Raw genomic sequence first — 25,354 nt, forward strand, 5'->3', positions numbered from 1 at the left:
AGTCAACAGTATCCACTCTTGTGAAAGAAGCCAGATGTAGTTTGTACAGAATATCAAAGTAAGTGTGTCTTAAATTGTGCATTGAGATTGAGTTAATCATTATTTGAATACTTTTTAAAATTAATTTATTAATTCATTCATATTACATCTCAATTGTTATCCCATCCTTCTATCCTCCCATTCCTCCCATTCCTCCCTCCCACTCTTACCCTATTCCCCTCCCTTATGACTGTGACTGAGGGAAACGTCCTCCTCCCGTATATGATCATAGGGTATAAAGTCTCTTCTTGGTTGCCTGCTATCCTTCCCCTGAGTGCCACTGGGCCTCCCCATCCAGGGGACATGGTCAATTATGGGGCACCAGAGTTCATGTGAAAGTCAGTCCGCACTCATCTGTAGAGAGTGATCTATTCCTTGGCTAGATCAGGGTAGGGGTTCAATGTTTACTGCACGTATTGTCTTTGATTGGTGTCATAGTGCAGAATCCCTGTGCCCAGATCTGCCCGTCATAATGTTCTACTTGTAGGTTTCCAGGATCCTTCTATTTCCCCATTCTCCCATACTTCTCTCAGCTAGAGTCCCAAAAGGATGTCTTCTCATCTATTCCACTTTCCTGGTAGGTGAAGACTTTCATGGGATATGTCCCCTGAGCCAGTGTCTAGTTATAAGTGAGTAATTTGAGTCTTTCTGGTTCCGGGTTAATTCACTCATTATGATCATTTCCAGTTCAATCCATTTGTCCACAAATTTTGGGAATTCCTTGTTTTTAATAGCTGAGTAGTATTCTATAGTGTAAATGTACCACAGTTTTTTTGTTCATTCTTCTACTGTTTCCATGTTCTGGCTATTATGAATAAGGCTGCTATGAACATGGTTGAGTATATATCCTTGTGTGCTGGAGCATCTTCTGGGTATATTCCAAGGAGTGGAATAGCTGGGTCTTGAGGAAGCCCTATTCCCAGTTTTCTGAGATAGTGCCAGATAGATTTCCAAACTGGTTGTACTAGTTTGCATTCCCACCAGCAATGAAGGAGTGTTCCTCTTTCTCCAAATCCTCGCCAGCATGTGGTGTTGCTTGAATTTTTGATCTTAGCCATTCTGATGGGTGTAAGATGGAATCTCAGAGTTGTTTTGATTTGCATTTCTCTGGTGACTAAAGATGTTGAACATTTCTTTAAGTGTTTCTCAGCCATTCAATATTCCTTTGGTGAGAATTCTCTGTTTAGTTCTGAGCTTCATTTCTTAATTGGGTTATTTGGTTTGGTGGTGTTTAATTTCTTGAGTTCGTTATATATTTTGTATATTAGACCTTTGTCAGATGTAGGGTTGGTAAAGATCTTTTCCCAGTCTGTAGGCTGTCACTTTGCTCTGTTGACAGTGTCTCTGCCTTACAGAAGCTTCTCAGCCTCATGAGGTCTCATTTGTTAATTGTTGACCTTAAGGCCTGGGCTGTTGGTGTTCTGTTCAGGAAATTGTCTCCTGTGCCAATGTGTTCCAGGCTCTTCCCCACTCTTTCTTTTAACCAATTTAGTGTCTCTGGTTTTATGTTGAAGTCTTTAATCCACTTGGACTTGAGTTTTGTGCATGGTGACAAATATGGGTCCAATTGTATTTTTCTATATGTAGACATCTAGTTAGACCAGCACCATTTGTTGAATAAGCTGTCCTTTTCCCATTGAATAGATCTGGCTTCTTTGTCAAAAATCAAGTGCCCATATGTGTGTGTATTCATTTTTGGGTCTTCGATTCAATTCCATTGATAAACCAGCCTGTTGCTGTGCCAGTACCATGATGTTTTAATTACTGTTGCTCTATAGTACAGCTTGAGATCGGGTATTGAGATTCCTCCTGAGATCTTTTATTGTATAGGACATTTTTGCTAGTTATCTGAATACGTTTTCCAAAAATTTCCTGTCTGTAATTATGGCTAAAGACTCTAGAAGCCTTGGTCCAGCATTGGTTTCAGTAAGATCAGGCTGAGCAGAGTTTCTTTGTTACCTCGCCCTGATCGTTTTTTCCTTGCCTGCTATAAAGCCTGCAGGAGAATCACCACATTGACCTGCATATTTTTATTATAATGAAGTTGTTTAGGAAAATTAAGAGACAAAACCCATGTATGCTCAATATTTCAAAAGTCCAAAATCACTTGTCTTATAGCTGACACAACCTTCTACTGTGCTAGAGTCATTTTCAGGTACACATGGTAAGTATCATTAAAAAGTCCAGATCTGACATACTCCAAAGTCTGAAACTCTCCCAGCACAGACACAATGCCACAAGAAGGAAGTGTAGAATATGACCCCAGGTAACCAGGGGTCACTGTCAAACTTCAGACACACTAAAACCATAGTGGATGCTTGCCTCTCGCCTATGGGTATGAGGTCTCTATAAGACAAAATGAATCTCATGTATAAGTTCAGTACACCACCAAGATTTTATACACATATATACATATATAATTTGGAATGTTAATACATATACATACACTAATAATAATTACTAATAATATATTAATATTTCGACATTTTTAAATTAAAAATATTCCTAACCACAAGCATCAAATAAGAGTAACTGAGATGTGATACAGAAGGCAGCAGTAGTTCAAACTTCACCACTGCACACACACTGCATGTTCTGACATTGGACAAACACTGATTTCCTCTGGGCTGTGGTGGCTCCAGCCATCAGATGGGGTCTATAAATCATCTTTATCCCACAAAGATGCTAAGAAGATGATATGATAGAATCCATTTAAGGGGCATAACTCAGTCCTACCATTGGTTGCTCCCTCCCCAACTTCCAAATGCCTTTTTCTATAGTCTCTGCTTGTGAGAGGTTTGGCTATAGGCTTTGAACTTTTTCAAGCCTACATTATTTGGGGTTCTTTGATGCTTACACCTTCCTTCCAACCCATCTACCCTAGAGAGGAGAGAAAAGAGATTAATGAGAACAGGAGAAGTAGACCGTTTTAGACTCGGTTCCTTGAAGTGATTCCACTGGAGTAGTTGGCAGGATTCCAGCAGACCCGTCAAACAGCAAACCAGCAATTCAGCACAGGTTACTGCAAACTTCAACCACCAAAACTCGGAGCAGCAGCCAGAACCTGGAACCTCAAAGCATTCTCTGGAGCAGTTCTCTCTAGGAATATATCAAAGTGGAGTCATGAGCAGCCAAGACCTAAAAGCCCCACCTCTTGTTCTGGGCGTGTGTGTGTGTGTGTGTGTGTGTGTGTGTGTGTGTGTGTGTGTGTGTGTGTACAGATAAACATTCTAGTATGGAATCAGAAAGGAGATATATCCTCTTAGAGTCCATACTAGAATGTTTATCAGTTGGCGAAGACCATGGCCCCGCAAGAGGTGGTTGCTTTTCTAGTGGACAAATATCACCTGTTCTCTCACCAGTCTGTTTTCAGCAGAAAAACACCGCACATCCTTACACAAGTCTGTTTCACATCTCACACTTGGGATCAAAACAAAAACATGTTTATATCCATTACTTTTGGCAGTCATGGCTTTGGATTTTTCATGATGGTTCGGTAATAACTGAAGTTTCCTGTGAAAGAGTTTGATGAACATGGGATGTTTACCAGTGAAGCAATGCCTTCTTCTGGGTCACTCGGAGACAGACTTTCCCTAGGGGAGACAGGCTTTCCCTAGGGGACAGATGGTTGCCTTTAGTTCTGTAGCAGTCTCTTCCAGCTCCATAACAGGCAAGCCTCCTGCTTACTTTGGCACTAAGAATCCATTTACTTGAGGGTGGGGTCCTTTATACTTTAGCTGAGACTATGTTTAAACTATTAGCACTCCCACTCTGCCTCAAGACTAGGAGCACTGCTGATGTCGCCCCCACCCCTTAATACCATCCCCATGTTATCACCATCAGTGAACAAGAGGTGCAAACCCAACACAGGATGAACCATATACCTTCTTATCTGACCGAATATTAAGTAAAAGTGGCCTATCTTCATATCCAATTATCCCTACTGAATTTGGCAGGGAAAAAGTGTCCCATTTTTGCCTTGTCATGCAACAAACAAAAAGAAAGTCTGGCAGCTCTGTGAGAGTGGTAAGAAGGGTATTAACTCAGTAAAAAAAAGATCTAAGATAATCCCCAAGCCAATGCCAAGTCCCTTGTGTTAGCGAGCCTGTATTGACGAAAGCAGAAAGAGCCTGAGGCTGACATGGTGAAGGGAGCACGATGGGTCATGTACTGCTCGGTGAAACAAACAAGGACAGAAAAAGTAACAGCTAAGGAGACAGCGGTGTCGGACTCATGGGACAATGAACTCTGAACCTCACAGGTCCTCACACATTCCGGATGCACGTGAGCACTTAGATTGTCATGCACCCCCCAGCCCCAGTGTGTGCAGCAATCCCAGAGCACCCTGGTGGGGCCTGATAAAGATCCCTAGAAGGAAGCTCAATTATAGAACCTTAACACCCGACACTGGCCAGGAGACTGGCAAGGAACGTTTTACAGACATTTCCAAAACGGGAACAACTGAGATAAATATGTATCTTCCTTGGAGTTTTGTTTTGTTTTGCTTTTTGTTTTGGAGGTTGTTTTGTTTGGTTTGGTTTGGTGTTTGTTGTTGTTGTTGTTGTTGTTGTTGTATTGTTTTGTTGCATTTAACTAGGTTTCACTTACTGGAAAACCTCTACACATGATGTAAACAAAAACACTGAGGTTTTGAATTTTTGGTCATGCGTGCACACACTCTTTTTTTTTTTTTTTTTTTTTTTTTTTTACCAGAGCAGATTTCTCTTTGTAATCTATCACAAAGTACTTTAGAGGATCATGGGAGTCAGCCTTGAATTATCTACCCAAGCTGACTGTACCAAGAGTTAAGTAGAATGGAAGAGAGCACTTTGCCAGCTGTGGCAGGTAGATTGCCACAGGAGCAGCCTGGGTCACTCATGTGAGTTCCGGCTTACAAAAACAAATTCATGGACTCAACATGAAGTCCTGCTTTAAATAGCATCACTAGATAGGCACGCTGGCTCAGCAGGTGAAGGTACTTGCCATCAAGCCCAATGACTTGAGTTATAGTACCAGAACCCACATAGCAGAAGGGGGCCACTGGTTCCTACAGGTTGTCATCTGACCTCTACACACAAGCCATGGTATATACCTGAGCCCACACACACATAAACTAGCACACAATATGGAACTTTTATGTATGTAATTTCTGTTCATCAGGAGTACAAGAGTAATCCTTTACAAATGGAGCTGATTTTCCAGAATAAATGACAAAAGCAAAGCAGTGTTCACCATGGATCCACAGAACTTTATGGTTTACACCAAGCCAAAAAGTTTGTTACAATCCCTTTCAGCTTTGCATCTGATTGTTTTGAGATTTCCCCAATCAGCCTTGATATTACTCAAGAGAGCCTGGTGCTGGCTGGTAACATGAGACAAGAAAGCATTCCCAAACTTTGTGATCTTGCTGGGCTCTAGTTAATCAAGATAACCCCTCACCCCCACATAGATAACAGCCACGTGTTCTTCAAGAGTCATGGGAGAGTATTGTCCTTGCATTAACAACTGGGTCAGATGCACACCGAGACTTAAGAGCTGTGGAGTGACAACATCAAGGTCAGAACCAAACTGAACAAAAGCAGCAGCTTTCCAATACTGAGCCAACTCCAGCTACCTGGTACCTGCCACCTGCTTCATGGCACTGTCTGGGCAGCAGACCCGACACGGGACACAGACAACCTTAGGTTAATGGCAGAGCAGATGCCTTTATAGAACAAGTGTGTTTTCCAAGATCTGTTTGTCAGTGATGGAATATAAACAGACACATCACCAGCTTGTGCTTCTATGACTGGTAAGGCAGTCAAAGCCACCACCAAAAGAATCGTTCATCTTGGCTGCTCTTTCCAGCAGGTGAAAGTGTAAGTAGAACACATCACCAAGATAGGCTTCACAAAGAGGGGAAAGGGGGAAAGGCAGGGCAACGGGCTATGTGGACATTGCTATCCCACACAACAACAAGGGAGCTCACTCAGTGGGTCTGATGTGGTGGATGCTGGCCTGGGAAGTACTCTGCATGATTGGCACTATCTCTCATGAGCACCCATGGGAGGTTATGCCTGATCTTTACTTCTACCAAGACCCAGAGGAGACTGGGAAGGAGGAGCAAGCTGCTGCTAAGAAAGCCATGACCAAGGAGGAATTCCAGGGCAAATGGACTGCGCCAGCTCCTGAGTTCACCATGCCTTAGTCAGAGATGGCAGACTGGTCTGAGGGTGTGCAGGTGCCCTCCATAGCCACCTAGCAGTTCCCTACAGAAGACTCGAGCACCCAGCCAGCTGCTGTGGGCCAGTCACAGGCCACCGAGTGGGTTGGAGCCACCACTGAGTGGTCCTGGGCTGCTCTGAAGATACCTGAGCAAAGGGGGGAGCGCGGGGGCGGGGGAGGCAGGAGGAAAATAAAGATCCTAAAAGCTGGGGGAAAAGAAAGAAAAGAAAAGAAACAAAAGAACCAGGCACCGGCGGGTGCACATTTTCCTATGGTCACCTCACGCCAGCTCTCCATTTATAGTCCTTTGGGCTGTGACTACCAGCCCCTTGTCGTCTTGTTGGCAAACTGAAGCGATAGCATTCTATTCTAGGTCTCAGGTATTACCTGTAGTACCTGGATTTTTTTCTGTTTTATATGGTCGTGAGTAGAAGGTTGGCCCTGGCACTGAAAGGCATAAAGAACTGGAGTCCAGGTTGCATACAGAAATGAAACATTTTTAAAGTAGAAAAGGGCCACTGGATCACTATAGCAACCCGTTTACTCACATACTCATCCATCCATCCAACAAACGTTTATTTATTGTTACTACAAGCACTGAGTTAGTACAAGAAATACAAAGATGAATGAGACTTAGTCTTTGCCCTCTAAAACCCATTTGTAATGTGACTACTACAAAACCGGGTGTTCTAATCTAAAATCGTCTTCCTTACAAAAGAGTCATCCATTCTTTCTAACCCACATTTATCCAATTTTGCTTGGTGCCAGGTACTAAAAATACAAAATCAAATATGCCATGTTTGAGTGCACTGTCTAGTAGAATAGAAAAGGACTGATACTCGAGAAAATGCACACTTTTGCAGCCATTCCGGTGCAGCAGTGAGAAGATGCCAATGCCTGGCTGATGGCTTTGACCAAATGTAGTGATAATACTGGAGCTAATGTAGTGAGGCAAGTAGGGAAAGGAGAGGGCACAGCACATGTAAAGGCACTGAAATGCAAAATAACTTGGCATAAAAAACAAACTAGGGTCTGGGCTGGAGAGATGGCTCAGAGGTTAAGAACACTAACTGTTCTTCCAAAGGTCCTGAGTTCGATTCCCAGCAACCACATGGTGGCTCACAACCATCTATAATGAGATCTGGTGCCCTCTGCTCACATGCAGGCCAAATACTGTATAAATAAATAAATAAATCTTAAAAAAAAAAAAAAAACTAGGGTTCATGCTGAATGGCTGAGTCTAGGATGCTTGCAGAACTGAAACATTTTTTTTTTAAAGTAGAAAGGGGCCACAACATAAAAGGTCTGCATACTCCCATCCAAGCACAAGCCTGGCCAGCCTGATTAGCTTCTGAGATGAGATGAGATCAGGTGTGTATGCAGCAGGATGGCCAAGTGAGTAGTGCCTTCCTGCCATCCCAGCACTCAGGAGGAGGAAGCAAGAGGATCAGAAGTTCAAAGTCATCCTGGGCTGCATAAGCATATTTGAGACCAAATTCCTGTTGCCAACAAGTGACCTTACAGATACATATGTGAGGAATCTTGATGTCTTGCAGATCTGGATCCTGATGCACCAGGTGGAAAGAATAGTGATTCCTGCCACCTTCCAGCCATCCACATTCATGTCTCACTTCCCTTCAGAGGTCCTCTGATGTCACTGGGGTACCCAAACTGGCCAAGATGCACTAGGGGTAAGTAGTCCTGCATTCCTTTTAAATAGAGGTTAACTATAGCAGTAAGTCACTTTCTTCTTCAAATGATTTTTGTAAGGAGAGATAGATAACTTTTACAACAAAGTTGTCACTTCCTTTCTTCTCTGTTGTTTCATGCCCTCAGGGGGAAGAAGCCTTCTCAGGGTCCAAAGCATCAGCTATGAACTGCCCACCTGCAGCCCCTCCCACTGGTGTGATGGTGAAGTCATGTCCTGTGAGCTCTGATTGCATCAATACTGTCTGCATAAAGGCAAATGGGACAAGCATGTGTTATAAGTACAGAGAAAACGCCTATTTGTTGAGCCTCTTTTACTGTTTTCATTTCTGGTGTCAACCTGGTGTCTTGATGTGAGCAGTAAAATGCTCACTGCTCTTGGGTAGAGCTCAGAAACTCTCAGGGGAAGGAAGTGCGTGCTCAGCCTTTAGGAGGACAGTATTTAATAATGATTGCTTTTGCTTCTTTAGCCTGAAAACTCTGTCTAGTTTGCTACAAGAGTCAAAAGAACAGGGTATAGTTGATAGGTCACAAATGTGCACACACACAAATAGAAATTGGACATTTACTTTCCACTGCCTACCTAGACATGGCACTGTTGATTAAAGGGATTGCTTCCATGGACTTTTTAATCCATATGAAAATGAGCAGCATATTAGTTTTTAATCAGCCATATTGTTCTTCTGCGTAATATCCAAAAGCTTTGGGGCAGATTCTTCCCTTCAACCAAGTTTTGGCCCCACCCCTTGCCTGCTAATAAAGGTTTGCCCACTCAGCAATGTGTTTTCTTGCATTCTTGCAGATCTGCAAAGGTCTGTGCCTGAGCTTCCACCCTAAACACTGGCCTTCTGGGCCACGTGTATAGACAAACCAGAAAAGGCACCTTGGGGAATAAACAGACATGTTTGGCACCCAGGATAGACTCGCAATGGCTGACCTCCTGCCAGAGCCAGAGACTTCACTCTTCAGGTAGTACTTTGCTCACACAAGAAACATTTATTTTTAAATTCCAGAACTCCCTTGTCATTGACTCTGAGAAGTTTAGGTCTGTGGGGTGTCTAACTGTATTTTTTCCTGCTGAGTCCTGAGCTGGTTGAGAAACAGATTTTTAAAAAAGAGTCAGCAGATAGAAAGTGAAGAAAATCCTATGCTGTATCAATTAAGGCCAGGTTGAGCAATGGATTCTCTCTGCAGACAGAGTCCCAATGCATGCAGACCCAACATGTAGTTCTAACTGCTGAGACTGGCTTACTTCACTTAACATACTGTCCTTCAGTCATATCTATTTTGCTGTAGAGGACAAGCTTTGTCGTGTGTGTGTGTGTGTGTGTGTGTGTGTGTGTGTGTGTGTGTGTGTGTGTGTATCTGTGTGTGTGTTTCTGTCTGTCTGTCTGTCTGTGTCTGTGTCTGTGTCTGTGTGTCTGTCTGTCTGTCTGTCTGTGTCTGTGTCTGTGTCTGTGTGTCTGTCTATCTGTCTGTCTGTGTCTGTGTGTCTGTCTGTCTGTGTCTGTGTCTGTGTGTCTGTCTATCTGTCTGTCTGTGTCTATGTCTGTGTGTCTGTCTATCTGTCTGTCTGTGTCTGTGTGTGCGCACATTTGTCTCACATGTTCTTTATCCATTCTTCTGTTGGCGGCCACCTAGCCTGACTCAGTATGTTGGCTATTACAAACATCTCTTTGCTACACTCATTTTCTTTGTCTGCATACTCAGGAGTAGGGTTGGTTGCTGGATCATATAATGAATCTATTTTTTGTTTGTTCAGAAACATCTAGTTATACTGGCTGTGGTAGAGCCAGTCAGGCAGTGCCTGCCCTACTGGGGGCCATGTTGATGTCTATGGCCTATGTTACCACTGAGAGCCATGCAGCTATGGTCTGTACTCCAGCCTGAAGCCACATTGATATCCATAGGCTGTGCTGCCACCAGGAGCCATGTTGATGTGAGTGTCCTGGGCTGCCACATGATGCCTATGGTGATGTCTGGGTTTATGATGCCACCAAGGGCCATGTCTGTGTCTAAAGTCCTACTGTGCCTGGAGTTTGTGTTGATGTTTATGGCCACTGTTAACACTGAAGGCCAGGTATCCATGGGCTATGATGCAGCCTAAAGCCATGTAGTGTCTGTGGGGCATGCTGTGGTCAGAGGCCATACTGTTCTGAGTGGTCCGTATTTCTTCCTGAGACCATGGTGATGTCCATGGTTTGGGCTGTCTCTGAGGGCCTTTTCCAGGTTCGTGGTCGGTTCTGCTGCCAGAAACCATGTGGAGGCCCATGATCCTTGTTCCAATGACTGCGAAGAGCAAGGAAGCTGCTTTTTCAGTCATATGGGTGATTGCAGATGCACAATTGAGAAAGAGGGACATGAAAAGCTTCTATGACAACCCCTCCCCAAGCCTTCCACCCCTCCAATAAAAGTAACAGCCTAGAGAGCTATTGAATAGACCTCTTAAAAAGTGTTATAAAGATGGTGAATTGTGGCTCCCCACAACTGATGGCTTCTGGCGAGGACACAGGGAGGACTCAGTTCTAGTGAAGGGACAGGCCACTGAGAGTTTGACCATGCTCCAAGGAGTATATAAATAACACAAATAAGGCTTGGCTTTTTCCTATTTTTTTATTTTTATTTTTACTTTGGGGGGGGGCAGTCACAGGGGAAGGAGGAGGACATGGAGAGACTGGGAAATGAGTATGATTGGCATGCATGATGTGAAATTCCCAGAGAACCAATAAAAATGTTATGTTGTGGGAAAAAGTTTCCAAATGAAAAAAAAAACTGCCTGCAGTAATTTATCTTCACATCTGCAGAATACAAAAGTGCCTGCCTCCTCCGTCTTCACCTGCATTGTTTTGTCATTCTTGTTGTTTTGTTTTGTTTTGTTTTTGTCTTTTCAGTAATAAGAAATCTAACTGGGGAGGGATGGTGACACATTGCAGTTTTGATTAGCACTTCCCTGATGGTTAAAGAGACTGAGCATCTCTTCTATGTTTGTTGATTATGTGAGTTTGTAAAATAAGCATTTAAGGATTTATTTATTTTATTTCCTATGCATGGGTGTTTTGTGTGCACACATGTGTGTGTACCATATGCAAGCCTGGTACCCCAGGAGACCACAAAAGGGAGTCAAATTCCCTGGAACTGGAGTTATAGCTGGTTGTGATACAGCATGTAGATGCTGGAAATTGAACCTGCGTCCTTTAAAGAGTATCAAGTGCTCCTAGCCATTGAAGCATATCTCCAGTCCCTTGTAAATTAACTTTGAAGAACAAAGACGGAAAGAGAAAAGCCAAAATGTCTGCAACAAAGCATTAATGCATCAGTGAGGAGGCTGTAAGCTTCTGGTCCCAGCTCTCCCACCAATCAGCTGTGTGCTTACAGGATAGTCCCAGACTCATACAGTCTGGCATCCTCATCAATAACAAGAATTTATCATTAAGTTGTTTTAAAACCGTTTTCAATTATTTGATCTGGCAGAACAGGTGAAGTGAAGTCCAATTTCATTCTGAATCCTGGCTTTGCCAATCAGCTACCTCTTCGCCTTCATTTAAATCCCTCTTTCTGATAAGTTCAATACCATAGGAAAACAAATAACTACATTATATATAACTTGGATATGTAATAGGGCTATGGAGGTCTACAATATGGGGATGGAGCAATATTTTCAAGCTGGTTTTTTTTTTTTTTTTTTTTTTTGAAAATGAAGTTGTGGTAACAACTATTTATACCCTGATTTATCTTTTCAGTCAACCCTTTTCTGTCATAAAATCAATTTTCTGCTCCGTGGATTATCTGGGGGAAGTCAGCACTTTGTATTCCAATCCTACAATTAAGCCACAAGTCATCAATGCTAACATTAAGCTAGCAAGTGTGGGAAATGTGAAATGCTATGAAAAGATGTGTACTTAATTCTTCAAAGCTGCTGCTGCTGCTGCTGCAAATTTATATTTCATTAGCTTTTCTGGAAGACAAAGAAGAGAGAATTATTGTGACATCAAACAGGCTCTTGAGTGGAAATGACCTTCATTTGCAGGTTTGATTGACATTTGAGGAATCTAAGAGTACTTAGAAGGGATTTTTCAATGCCCTTCTCCTTCACCTGTTTGTTAATTACAAACTTCAAGGATTCCTAATGGCAAGACTCTTAAAGAGCTGGAGATATGGTTCAGTGTGAAGTACTTGCCTATCATGGGCCTAACACGTGTGGGCAGGGATCTCTAAGAGGGGGTACTTTCAAATGGAGGTTTTATAAACCTACTCTTTTTTTTTTTAACCTACTCTTTTAATACCAATCAATATTAAAACTGTAGTTTGTGTCAGGTTATCTTAACAAATTAAGAAATCAATCATTCCTCTGAATACAGAGAGAGAGAGACAGAGAAAGAGAGAGAGAGAGAGAGAGACAGAGAGAGAGAGAGAGAGAGAGACAGAGAGACAGAGAGACAGAAAGAGAAAGACAGACAGAGACAGAGACAGAGACAGAGACAGAGAGACAGAGACAGAGAGAGATCTTTATATATTATAGGTCAAGAGATACCTGTTCTTTGCTGTGATAATACACTGCAAGCTACAGATACAATCATACTAAAGTTAACTGTTCTCTATTAAAAAAATTCTAGCAGCAGTTATACTTACAACTACTTTATAGTTCAGATAACTGAGGTCAGACAGACAAGGCAGTTCAAAATCAACCATCTTAAAATGCCATGTCTCAGAACTCAAGATTGTAACATCTTTAATTCTAACCTCCCAATTCTATCTCCTACCATGTTAGGATGGCATATTCTGTCAACCCACCATTCTCATGACAAGTCAAGCTCTAGTGCGAAAGACATGCATAGAACAGGTAGCTCATCCATCTACACACCTACTCACTCACCCATCCATCCATCTATCCCACCATCCCCCCACTCACCCATCCATCCATCTACCCCACCATCCCCCCACTCACCCATCCATCCATCTACCCCACCATCCCCCCACTCACCCATCCATCCATCTACCCCACCATCCCCCCATCACCACTCACCCATCCATCCATCTACCCCACCATCCCCCCACTCACCCATCCATCCATCTACCCACCATCCCCCCACTCACCCATCCCCATCTACCCCACCATCCCCCCACTCACCCATCCATCCATATACCCCACCATCCCCCCACTCACCCATTCATCCATCTGCCCCATCCCCCACTCCCCATCCATCCATCTACAGCCCCACCATCCCCCCACCACCCATCCATCCAGCTACCACCCCACCATCCCCCCACTCACCCATAGCCATCTACCCCACCATCCCCCACTCACCATCCATCCATCTGCCCCACCATCCCCCCCACTCACCCATCCATCCATCTACCCCCACCATCCCCCCCTCACCATCCATCCATCTACCCACCAACCCCCCTCACCCATTCATCCATCTACCCCAACATCCCCCCACTCACCCATCCATCACATACCCCACCATCCCCCACTCACCCATCCATCCATCTGCCCCACCATCCCCCACTCACCCATTCATCCTCTAACCCACCATCCCCCCACTCACCCATCCATCCATCTGCCCACCAGCCCCACCACTCACCATCCATCCATCTACCCCACCATCCCCCCACTCACCCATTCATCCGTCTACCCCACCATCCCCCACTCACACCATCATCCATCTACCCCACCATCCCCCCACTCACCATTCATCCACTACCCCACCCCCACTCACCCATCCATCATCTACCCCACCATCCCCCCACTCACACATTCATCCTACCACCATCCCCCACTCACCCATCCATCCATCTGCCCCACCATCCCCCACTCACCCATCCATCCATCTACCCCACCATCCCCCCACTCACCCATCCATCCATCTGCCCCACCATCCCCCCACTCACCCATCCATCATCTACCCCACCCTCCCCCACTCACCCATTCATCCATCTACCCCACCATCCCCCACTCACCCATCCATCCATCTACCACCATCCCCCCCTCACCATTCATCCATCTACCCCACCATCCCCACTCACCATACATCCATCTACCCCCATCCCCCCCACTCACATCCATCCATCTACCCCACCATCCCCCCACTCACCCATCCATCCATCTGCCCCACCATCCCCCCACTCACCCATCCATCCATCTACCCCACCATCCCCCCACTCACCCATTCATCCATCTACCCCACCATCCCCCACTCACCCATCCATCCATCTACCCCACCATCCCCCACTCACCCATCCATCCATCTGCCCCACCATCCCCCCACTCACCCATCCATCCATGTGTATATCAAACAAACATTTATCGTGAAAACAAATCATGAGCCAGGCACTATTTTAGATGAGTATAGTTTAAACAGTAAAAAATATGCAAAAGGTTGTTCTTCCTTTCCTTCCTTCCTTCCTTCTTTCCTTCCTTCCTTCCTCCTCTCCTCCTCCCTCTCTTCCTCCTCCTCCTCCTCTTCTTCTTCATCTTCTTCCTCTTCTTCTTCCTTCTCTCCTCTGCTTTTATAGTAGTGGGGATTGATGCTTCATATGTGCCAGGGAAGTGCTCTACCACTGAACTATATCCCCATCCCTTAATGCTAAGTGTCTTAAATACAACAAAAACATATAATGTAACTAAGATCATCTGGGTGGCAGGGTGGGCTACTTAATTTATATAGGGTAGTTAGTTAGTGAAGACTCTTCTGAGAAGGTGGAATTTGAGATTAGTCCTAAATAATTAGAGGCCAAACACACTTTGGGGGAAGAAAACACTAAAAATGGAAAGCCCTAAAATGGGATGATAAGACCCTTAAGATAGAATGTGGAGAACCAAGAAGAATGAGGGCAAAGCCACAACAGTGGGCAAAGGCCAGCTAATGGAAGGCATGGTTAGTAGCTTGTGATGGAGAATTTTAAGGGAAGATGATCATTCTGCTGGGTATAAAATGAATTGAGAGGTGAGAGTAAAAGCAAAATAAGAGTTTTGAAGGCTGTTGCAAGACCTTGAGCGGGAGTAGATGGTGTATTTTGAAGAAAATATGGAAGACTGTGGGAATGAGAGGAAATGGAAACTGAAAGTCCTGCCTTGATTTGGGTTGGAAAGGCAGTGGTTGTATCTACTGAGAGGAAGCAGGGTGGGGAAATTTGAAGTTATGTATAGGATATGATATGTTTGAAATGCCTGTTTTCTATTTATCCAAGTGAACATGTTTGCTAGATAGCTGGGCATGTGTCTGAAACTCAATGAACAGGTCACCCCAGGAGATTTGGGAGCTGTTAGTACATTAATAAGTTTTACAAACATAAGCTTTCTTAGAGGGAAGCATATGTAAACAAGAGAAAAGACAATTGCCAGTGTGATCTGTTGTGGCATGGGCTGGTATGTTTAATTAACTGCTTGCCCTCACCCTGAGATTCGTACTGTTCTACAAGCAAATGTTCGCATGCACCAAGTGATGCTGTGTAACCGTTGCCTCTAAATTATCCCTGATTGGCTAAATCAATCCCTATATCTGGGGAAAGCAGAAGAGAGGTAGGTGGAGCTAAGGTTCAAGGCCTTGGAGGACAGAAGGGTCATGGGATGGAAGATGAAGAGAGAAAAGACAAGAAAGGAGGAAGGAGAAAGCAGAATTACCATCGATTCACATAAGGAAGAACCACATGGCTGGAAGGAGCTTGCTCTAAGGACTCAAGGATGAAGACAAGCAGCCCCAATGAAAATCCTGAGCAGGTATTATGGGAATGATGGATGGTGAGTAGCGCAGATAGGAATAACTAGAAAAAATGACTTAGGATGTGCGGCTGGGAGGTTAAAAAGTAGCTTAGGGAGTTAGTTTCTGCCCAGTTCGAGTGTTTGGGGCATATTAAAAAATCTAACAGGTATCTGTGTCATTTATTGATATGTATCAGGTTAAATAACTAACTGCCATAATAATTACATGAATTAATAGTAAATGTTAATAACTATTTTCTACAACAGTAATTCCCCAATTCTATAGGTTTGCTCATTTCCTTGAGAATTTTTCTATGTCTGCTCTAGAAGATGCGCCTTATATTTAAAACCCACAGAGGATGCTTTTTGTCATTTGACGTTAAAGACATTTTTCTCTACATCTGGATCCAATAAAATGGATGGAATAATTTAATTACAACTTTTAATGACTTGATGTTTTTAGCCCTTTGCTTTCATTAAATAATTCTATAATGTAATATCTACAAATGAAAAATGAGACAAATAAATAAATGTGCACTTTCCTAAACTTTTTTTTCTTTTAAATCATTGCCTTTTCTTGATTGTAGCCAAATAAAATCAAATGCTGGCAAGTGACCCCTTTCTCCATAATTGGATGCAATCAAGAAAAGCATGATATTTTTAGTATATTAATATAGTAGAGTCAGTTAGCTTTATGGCAACTGTAGTGTATCCTCAGAAGTTCTCTTGGAAGCATAACGTGCCCATTCTGCTCATATTAAAAGCAAACACAATAGTAGGCAAAATATTTTGTGCTATACTTCCTCTTGGAGCAAGAAAGCCTTAACTTGTTTTGTTTTCACATGAGCCTCTAGTTAATGGGCTTTGGACTTTTTAAAAGACGTTCAATTTTTAAAGAGAAAAATGCACCTTTTTTTGGTTTGTGTTTTGTTTTGTGAGAGAGGGTTTCTCTGTGTAGTCTTGGCTGTCTTGGACTCATTTTGCAGGCCAAGCTGGCCTCAAAATCAGAGTGCTGGGATTACAGGCATGCACCAGCTGAGAAACTGCACTTTTAAAGTGTTGAAGTTTTTAATGGTTGTTGGGGGCTTTTAAAGTTGTTTTATTTTTATATTGTGATATTAGCATAAGATCTTGAGAAGAAACAAGGAAGGAAAAGTTCTGGTTTGATATTGATGGACTTGTGTCAAGCAGACAAGGAGTCAATTGTGCTGGTTAGTGTTTCATCTACTTGAAACAAGTTAGAGTGTTCTGAGAAGAGGGAACCTCAACTGAGAGAATGCCTCCACAAGATTGCCTGTGGGGCACCTTCTTAGTTAATAATGATGTAGGAGGACCTAGCCAATTTCTGTGGTGGTGTCACTGGGGCCAGGTGGCCCTAAGTTGCATAAAAACAAGCTGCTGGATGAGCCATGGAGCCAGCGAGCACTGCTCCTCCATGGCTTCTGCTCAGCTCCCCAATCCAGGTTGCTGCCTTGCTTGAGTTCATTCCTTGGCTTCCCTCAGTGATAAACTGTGCTCAGGAGTTGTTAGTTAAGATAACCCTTTTCCTTCCTACATTGCTCTTGGTCATCGTGCTGGTGACATTTACACCAACTTGACACAAGCTAAAGTCATCTGAGAAGAGGGAATCTTGATTAAGAAAATGCCTCTTGGGTCCTGAGGTCAGATCCACCCATGCTCCACATTGTGGGGTCTCCTCTGGGCTAGAAGCACCAGACACTGGCACCTTGGGGCCCACTGTTTGGTCCAAGACAGAGAGTGAGGGTGATGCCCTGCTTAAATTCTGGTCCTGACTTCATACAGTGATGTGGAAGTGTAAGCCAATTAAACCCTTTCCTCCAAAGGGTTTAATTTTGGTCATGGTGTTTTAACCCAGCAACCCTAACTAGGATAACCATGAAGGTTCTCAAATCAATAGAAAACAACTAGGACAGACATTGGTACCAGGACTGGGATAAAGCTATGACAGACCTCACTATGTTGCTTTGGAAAGGATTGTGAAAGGCTTTGGAACTTTCGGGCTGGAAAAGCTATGAGTGCTTAATGCTTAATGAGCTGTTCTGTGGTACTTGAGAGACAAGAATGTTGAGAGAATAGAGACAATACAGGTATGTCCTCTGTAGTTTTAGAAGAAATCAAAAACCCTATCAGGGCCCTTCATGAGATGGATGGATGGATAGAAAGATAGATAGATAGATAGATAGACAGACAGACAGACAGACAGACAGACATGCAGGTAGGTAGATACATACATACACACATACATACATGCATGCATACATACATACATACATACATACATACATACATACATACAGCTGTGGGTAACAAAAGACCAGCAGCACTAAAGTGAAATCTTTGCTTTACTGAAATAATCAATGCTGGCTGGCTGGGACTGAAACGTCAGCTGTGATTACTAAAAGACAAACATCATTGAGGCAAAAATGGTAAGTGTTTCCTCAGAGTCAGTAAATAGCAGGGACTAGACTGCATCTCTGGCAGCCAAACTTGGTCCTGTTTTTGGCATGGCATAAGCTGGCCGGATTGAGGGCATTCTGGAAAAGCGGTGAAGTTTGGCACCTTGTGGCAATATTGGAGTCCCCAAAGAGGTCAAAAGAGGCCACTAGTGAAGGTACAGTTGTAGTGGAGACCCTAGCACATTAGAGATAACAAGAGTAGTCAGTGATCACCAAGGACAGCAGTAGCTGTGGCATGGAGCTGGCCTGAGCCTGTGACACAAGCTCTGTGTGCTATGAATCACAGAGCTGGGGAAATGGGGCAGTGTTAACCCTTTGTAGCCTAGAAAAGCAGGAGTAACTCCCAGACACCATACACTAAGATGCTATACTGTTGGAGCTGAGTTTTCCTCTGATCTGTTTGTGACTGCACCCTTTTTATTTCTTCTGGCATAAACAAAAACTATTTATACGGTTTATAAATTATATGGTTTGGTAATGGTTTGTTTGTCAAACTGATAAGGACCCATTTCATGATTTAGTTTTTTGTTTGTTTGTTTGTTTGTTTGTCATCTGGAAAACAGAAACTTAACCGAGGAATTGCCTTCATCAGGCTTCCTCTAGACATGTCTATTTGAGATCTGTCATGTTATAGGCTCTATCAATAGCTCACTCTTACCTGTTGCTCAGTAGAATCTCTTTACATGTTTGTGTTGTTGTTATTTTGAAAACTTCACATACTACAACTTTCTTCCCACTCAAATAAGGAAAACACACACGTGTGCGTGCAAATTAAGCCCAACCCTCAGAGGAAATATAGTAAAATAAGAAAAATAATAGTCTATGATAATGAGCCTTAAACTCTTAGACCCCCCCCATACACACACACACACACACACACACACACACACACACACACACACACACTCCCAGAGGTTCATCTTGGTGCTTTATTTTTAAACCCTGCAGTGATTTTTTGATCTTCACAGGTTTGTGAACATTAGTTAGGATTTAAGTAGGACAGCTGTCATGGCAAATAATCTGCAACCAAGAGGCTCATGCTGGGAATGGACAGAAGTTGTGCATAGCTAGGACAGGCATAAGCCACACAACATCAAGCAGATGTGCTCAGTAGGTGAGACAGGCTTCTGCAGGACAAAATGGCATCAGGGTAAGAACAAGATTACTACAGTGGCTTAGACCCACACAGTCACGCAGAAGGAAGCAGTCAGTACCCTGGATAGCTCCCAATTGGTAAAATTGATTCTAGAAACCCAGGCTGGGCTGGAGATAGAGTTCTGTAGTAGGGCATAGCACATGTGTCCCATGGGCTATGTCTTCAGCATCACAGAGCAAGAACAACAAAGGGTTTGTATGATGAGCCCCACCCCATCATTTTCTGTTTGGTTGGTCAAAGAGCTTACTATACACATGCCAGATGAACCCCACAAAATAAGCAAATCCTGCTTATTGACTCCACCACCACGATCACCATAACTTTTGAGCTAAAAGGCCACAGATGGCATCAGTGTGACTATGGTGCTGACAGTGGGGCAGGGTGCCTGAGATGTTTCTCCTCCCTAGCTGAATGTCACCATTTACCAGATCATACCTCTGGGAATTCTTTTATTTATTTATTTATTTATTTAAATAATTTATTCAGATTACATCTCAATTGTTAGCCCCGTCACTTGTACCTTCCCATTCCCCCCTCCCTCCCACTTTCACCCTATTCCCCTCCTCTACGCCTGTGACAGAAGGGGACCTCCTCTCCCACCATATGATTACAGCCTATCAGGTCTCATCCAGGTAGCAATTGTTAATATCATTTTGGGCTGAGATTATGTAAAAACTATTACCTCACAGCAGTTTTCCTCAAAGAGTAGCCCTCAAACAGCTGCATCCAAGTCATGCAATTGTCATTACATGTGCAGGCTCCTGGCTACTGCTACAAGTGCATAAGGGGTCAGTGTTTTTGAGAACAGAGCCTGAGAAACCAACTCTGTACATAGCTCCCAGGTGAGACCCTCTGATGAGCAAGAAAAATTGACTTGCCCCAGCTCATTGCACCATTTCATTCATGTAATAGCATTAAGCAAGAGAATGTCCAAAATTATATTTAAACTCTTCAGCTTTTCCTCTATTCAACAAATATTCATTTCATGAGCACTGAATCAAGGCATCTGGTTCAACTTCTTGAGGAAAATCACCAGAAAAGATTTTTAAATGTCTTCAGTAGAGACATAAAAAGGAGCCTGAGAGATGGCTCAAGGGATAAGAACATTGTCTATTCTTCTAGTGGTCCTGAGTTCAATTCCCAGCAACCACATGGTGACTCACAACCATCTATACTGGGGTCTGATGCCCTCTTCTGGCATGTAGATGTCCATGCAAACAGAACACGCATACATAAATAAATAAATTTTTTAAAAAGAAACATAAATAGATTATTTTAAACCTTCAATAGAAACACTAATTCCAGCATGAACAAAAAGCAACAAATGATTTCATAACTAATTGTTCAATTGCAATTCTGACAGGCTCTACTATGGAGAAATAAAAGGTGTTAATACCAAGGACACCAACTCACCTTAGATGCTCTGGGCTCCTGCTTCCTGTAGGTAGAGATGTCCATCTGAAGAACTGTTAGAGGAGAGCCTTCTAGGAATAAGGGGACTCCATGTGGAGGAAACAAGAGCCCCAGAACTCAGCTGATAACTACATCAGAGACAACACTACAGCACAGAACAGTAATTGCACTACAAAGCAGAGCTGGCGAGGACAGATGACTTGAGTCTTCTAGTTCTGTGGAGGACTTTCAGTTTTATCCTGAGCACAGTATGATTCTCTTCAAGAGTCTTCAATCCATGTGCTGTGTCTGTCAGTCCTGCAGCTGTGGAAGGAAGGATGGAGAACAGGCCTGGCCAGAACACAGAAGTGGGTTAGACAGGGGTTTGCCTAATAGCAATGGAGCAGGAGAAAAGAACAGAAATGTGGCAGAAATACAGGTTCAAATGGGGACATCTCCATTATAACTAGTGAAGGCAGTGCCCTTGAACATTCTAAAGACTGTAAAATCTCAACTACTTAATTTTGCCACTTTAAAAATAACCCTAATAAATTATATAATGAGCAACAGCCATTTCAAATGAATGAGACTAAAAGTACAAATTGACACCCAAAAGTCATCCATTCTGCCCTGTAGCACAGCACTTGTGTAGTTCATAAAAACAGCTCTCTGCTTCACAGGGAGGAGGTGGAGTTGGCTAGGTCTCTCACAGGCCAGACACACCCATTCCTACCAACTGGTAAATTGTAATCACAGTGGAGGTGAGGAACACAGCTCTCCGCCCTGGAGCCCTGTTATTCTACAGAGTTAAATACAGGTTTAAGTCAAAGTCAATGTGTCATTTTAAAAGAATTGTCAACCTTCACTTTAACAAAACTACATAGTAAGTAAGAATACACAGAAAGATGCTTCAAAGGAAACAACATGAGATAATTTTGGAACTTAAGTCAGTCTCTAGTTTTTTATCCCAGACTATAATAAACAACAAAGACCTTTCCTTTCTGTGCCCAGCACATGGAAAACACGATTATAACCTTTAACTTGGGTTCTATGCTGTAATCACTATATTTTGAAAACACTGTCGACTATCCTTGGCCTGCTTTAATGACAGGGAAGGACTTCTAAAGACAGGGCTCCAAAACTGACTTCATTTCTGTGAATGCCACTAAATCAAAACCTCTGAGATCCAATTAGATCTGAGGTTTATAACAGAAAATTTCATTAAGTGAACCCATACCATGAACAAGATTGGAAACTGAAGGTGCAAGAAATCATAAACTATGAGCTAGCTGAAGAGTGGCCACTGAGAAGAGAGTGAGCATGCTTTCCTCAAGTGTTATGTTTACTTAAAACAGCAGAGCCAGGGAAGTCTCTATTAAGGTTCATGAATATTTGAAGACATATACCTACTCCTGTTGTCATAGCCATGTAATTTATTGTTCTGCTCACTTATATATGCATAATATAGATACAAGTATATATAAATATATACATATAATTGGCAGTCAATATCCATGAGTTCTATGTTGAAAGATTCAATAAACCTCAGATTAAGAACATTTAGGGGGAAAGTAGCACCTAAACTGAATATGTAATTATTCCACAAACAAAGCAGTAAAAGTATTTGCATAGAATTTATGTTGTGTTAGGTGTAATAAATAGTCTATACATGATTTACAGTACACACAAAGTTGTGCAAACGTTATACGCAAATACTATGCTGCAGAAGGAATCTTTTGTGTGTTGTATGAATGGAACACCTGTCAATTAAAACAAGTGTGGCCTATAGCTTAGGCAGGAAAAAGGGGTGGGACATCCAGTAGGCAGAAAGGCTTCTGGGATAGAGCCAGGCGGAGGAAGATTCAGCAGGCAAGATGTGAGGAAGATGGGTGCGTGGTGCCTGAGCTTAGGTAACCAGCCACATTTCAAAATGTAGATTAGTATAATGGCTTAACTTAAGTTATGAGCTGGTCATAGAAGAGCCCACCTATATGGCCTAGTGATTTGTATAGTATTTAATGGGTGTCATAGGTTTTTATTCTGGGAGCTAAGGGACAGGAGGAAAAGCCACCCACAACATAGTAACATCCTACTACTACACTCTGCTGCTTTATATAAAGCACTTGAGTATCATGAATTTTGATATTTGAATAGTATCTGAGAATTAACCCTCTGGTGAATGATCATGTATAACAGACCATGTATGTACATACATGCACACACACACACACACACACACACACACACACACACATACACATATATGTGTTTATAACGGTCATGAATACCACAAAGAAATCACCAGTTTTTAAAGAATTAGACAACAAAATATAATTGTAGAAAATTGACCTAAACATAAATTGAATCTTCTATTTTTATGTTTTAAATTTACATGAGGTTAAAACATGGCATTAAATTCTTTGGGCTACAACATGCGCATATTCTTGTAACCATAACCTTAAACAAGATTTCAAATGACCTCAAAATCTCAAAGACTTCCTCCCAGTTAACCCTTCTTCAGCCAGAAACTCCAGCCCGCAACCATGGCAAGCACTGATATGTTTTACTTTCCTGTATGTTTCATGTAGTATGTGATGTCGTTTAGGTGGCTCCTACAGTATTCAGTCTTTTGACTCTAGCTAATCTCTTCTGGCCCAATGCCCTTGAGCTCCATCCTCACTGCCGCATGTATCTTATTCTCATGAGTTCCTAAGTGGTGCGCTCTACAGCCTGTCATGTAACTGGCATGAATACATAAAGAAACACATGCATACAAGGTATAGGAATATTAAGAATTAGCTCTCCAGTACAACATGGTCTTTTGTATGGGACCTCTGTACCAGACAGCCTCTCAGACACTCATTTTCCTTTTTTCTTTAAAACATATCATTTTAGGAGCTAAGTGGAATGGCTGAGTTAGTGGTCAAGAGCACTTGCTGTTCAATTCCGAGGACCCATATCAAACGGGGAGTCACAACCACTTGCAACTCAAGCTGTAGGGGATTGGATGGCCTCCTCTGGCCTCTGTGGGCACCCGCATGTATATACACATACACACATGAGGACTAAATATTTTTAAATGTCGTTTTAGACATTCTACAGCCACTGTAGAAATGAGTAGGCAGTTTCTTTAAAGGAATGCAATACTAGAACTATCATATGATCCAACTATCCCACTCCTGTGTATAATTTCAAAGCCATCGGTAGACTAATGACAACTGCATACCTGTGTTTATTGTAACATTATTCCCAATAGCCAAGTTGTTGGATTGGCCTAGAGACCTAGAGGACTGTGGCGGATGTTCTTGGCGGTCAGTTTGAGTGGCCTGGTAAAGTGCAACTGAGTGTCTGTGAACTCACTTCTAGAGAGAACTGGGAATTGGCACAGTGACTGGGGCTAGTTGAGACCTGCTCTGGATTTGGGTGTCAACCTGGATAAAAAAGGAATGTAAGTGATGGCAAGGTTGGTGTGACAGGCTGGTCCTCTCTGTGAGTGCATCACTGACACCTGTGTCCAGAAGGCAACTACACCTTCCAGTGAGGCTCCAGCAGGGGCAGGTGCTGCCAACTCTAAGCCAACTTCCTCCCAGGGTTGGAGAACAGGATTGATGACAGCAGTTTAAAGAAATCATCCAAATTCCAAATGCTTGGCATGCAGATCAGAGACGCTCTGGGGCAGGCATCTATTGAAGGCTCTTTGATTTTTGATTTTTTTAACAGCATTGTCTTCTGCATGGCAACTGGCTATGAGCAGACATTCAAGAACAGACAGAAAAGATGCACGCTCCCCAAAGCCTCCTCGTGACGGACCCACTGAAAGTGGATTTCCTGGTACTGAAATTACCATCTATGAAGACAGGGGTGTGAGTAGTAGAAGGTAACCCGTAGAATTCAAGATCCCACCTTGAGGTAGGACCTTCATTTATCTATTTGATGGAAGGCTGTCCCTACCTCCCCTCTAGAACATTTTTCCCTTGTATCTATTGACAGAACCACAGAACCATGCGCTCCAAGGACTGTCTGACGTTCCTCCTCTGGGGTAACATCTGGTCGCTCTGCATCTGCTTTGTGTCTGCAGATTGTCTGGTACTCCATAAGTATCAGGTGTTTGTTTTTGTTTTTTTTTTTTTAATCCACAATGAAGCATTTCAGTTTTCTAAATTCAAAGCCATTTTATTTCTTGTCTCCCATTTCTATCATTCATCCTTTGCATCCCTCGGGATGGCTTCCTAGTGGCTTCGGACTCCAGCAAGCCATACCTTGTCTCGGTTATTTGACTTAGTGAAAGGCCTTTCTCCAGGTGAGAGGTATGCTGTGTCTGTGGATTGGCTAATGCATCTCTCAGATTTTAAGTAACTGCCATTTTTGTTATGAGTAGACATTAGGATGTGCCCCTGCTGTTCGGATTCCTAAACTGAAGCTTACCAGACAACAGTGGATGCTGCTACTCACTTTGTTATTGCACGCACTCCTTATTTAAACTGTAGTTGGTGAAACTCAGGTTATTTGGAGACTTTAAATTTTTTGAAAGACTTTTTTATTTCTATTCTATGCATGCAGGTGTTCTGCCTGCATGTATGTATGTACACCATGTCCATGTCTGGTATTTGTGGGCCAGAAATCAGCATTGAATCCTCTGGAACTGGAGTTAAAAAGAGATTGAGTTGCCATGAAGGT

At 42.8% G+C, this 25,354-nt stretch overlaps 1 pseudogene; it reads left to right on the forward strand.

Annotated features, from left to right (window-relative positions):
- Positions 1 to 10,057, forward strand: part of LOC127210115 (STAM-binding protein-like) — a 29,375-nt pseudogene extending 19,318 nt beyond the window's left edge.
- Positions 10,058 to 25,354: the final 15,297 nt, after the last annotated feature.

Source organism: Acomys russatus, chromosome 27 (assembly GCF_903995435.1).
Source record: "Acomys russatus chromosome 27, mAcoRus1.1, whole genome shotgun sequence".
Lineage (NCBI taxonomy): Eukaryota > Metazoa > Chordata > Mammalia > Rodentia > Muridae > Acomys > Acomys russatus.